Here is a 1,949-nt window from a genome sequence, read left to right on the forward strand (position 1 = left end):
AGAGGGGAATAATGTTAAGATGCTTAGATGTCTTTCAAATCTTGGTTTCTCTTGCCTACTATTGTAAAATAGACACTTGAGGGGGAGAGAAAGAAATAGCCAGAAACATCACCATAGAAAGCTTCTAAGTCCATCTTCAGCCTATAACTGATTGTTGTTGTTAAGTGCCATCAAGTCAGTTCCAACCCATAGTGACCCTGAACAGGGTTTCCGAGGCTGTAAATCTTTAGGGGAGCAGAAAGCTTCATCGTTCTCCCTTGGAGCAGCTGGTAGTTTTGAACTGCCGACCTTGCGGTTCGCAGCCCAATTCATAACCAGTACGCTACGAAAGCTCCTGAACTGATTGTTGTTGTTAAGTGCCATCGAGTCAGTTCCGACCCATAGCGACCCTGAACAGGGTTTCCGAGGCTGTAAATCTGTACTGGAGCAGAACGCCTCATCTTTCTCCCGCAGAGCAGCTGGTAGTTTCGAACTGCTGACCTTGAGGTTCACAGCCCGATTCGTAACCACTACACTACCGCTGATTGGGATACCTAAAATGAGGCTACTACTTGCCCAGTGAAGGAGGCTTCCTGTGGAGCCTTTGCATTGCATAAGACCATAGGTGGAATCCTGATACCCATCCAGAATCTTCTGAGGTGGGAAATTTCCACTTGAAAGGACAAGCAGACCAGCCTGGAGTGGCTAGAAGAACAGAAGATATTTCTTAAAAGAAAGACCAGCAGGAAAAATCAAAAACAATAATGGCAGTCTGACTGACTACTACAAGAACAAACAAGTTGTTCCCTGAGAAGCCATCAAGGCAAGCGGTCTGGTCCCCTGAAAGCAAATCCACTTCTAAGACTGAGACTCAAGGGGAATACACGAGCAGGCATGTGACCTGGTGACCATGTTGGTCACTGATAAGGGGAAGTGGGAGAAAAACAGCAGTGAGGTTGTGAGCTAAGTCCTACCATATTCAATAGATTCCTGTGAACCCAGGTTGGGACCTAGTTGGCCAGCAGTATGGCAAGACCTGGGGGGATTCCTGGGCCCAGAGACAGGGACATGGCCACAGAGGACTAGATCAGAGAGTGAAGTGTCCAGCTGATATGAAGTGAGGGGAGATGCACAAGAACACCCATACTTGCAGCTAGTACCCACTTGACTTGGTTTCAATGGCTGAATGATCAGAACACTACTAGAAGAAGAAAGAAGAGAGAAAAAAAGAGCAATCTGCTACAATTTGATGTACTTAACCTAAACTTATGGATATAGTAGCTCAAAAGAGGGAACAAATCTTTACAGTGAGGATCATTCCCACCCCCTTGGTACACAGGGTTGACAAGGATGGGCAACTTAGACATTGGCTACCTGAAAGGGAGGGGGGCACTACAAAGGCAAGAAGTGACTGGCTTACAAGCTTTCAAGAGGGAGCCTAGTTCCAGAGGGTGTAGGGGAAGGCAGAATCTCCACTGAGTGGTTTCCAATCTGTCTGGATGGGGCTGATGAAAGGAGATGGGGCTAAGACTGTGGTTCAATATTGAATTGCTGTCAGGACTGACTGTGAGTGTTGGAAACGTAAAGGTAGATGTTTTGTAATAAAAAGAGAGGAGTGGTTGATATTGCAGTCCAGGAGCAGAAGTCCCTGGGACCATCAAAGGAGAAGAGTGGAGTGCAGGACCCTATCCAGAGAAGCAGTGACACCAGAGATGGAGGCAGAGATGATGACGTGGAGAGATAGAGTGGCTGGGGACTCTGGACTCAGGGAGGGAGAGGGTCTGTGTGCTGACGGCCGGGGGACAGGCTTGTGGGGTATACCCTTTGGTTGTTTGATGATGCATAGAGGGGATTGTAATCATTGCAATGAAACAAAATACGATAGGATGAATATAAAGCTAATATTCTCCCATGTAAACTATCACTTAATTCACATACATGCTTAATAAATAAATAAATAAATAAATAAA

This window comes from Chrysochloris asiatica, unplaced genomic scaffold (assembly GCF_000296735.1).
Source record: "Chrysochloris asiatica unplaced genomic scaffold, ChrAsi1.0 scaffold00047, whole genome shotgun sequence".
NCBI classification, from domain to species: Eukaryota; Metazoa; Chordata; class Mammalia; order Afrosoricida; family Chrysochloridae; genus Chrysochloris; species Chrysochloris asiatica.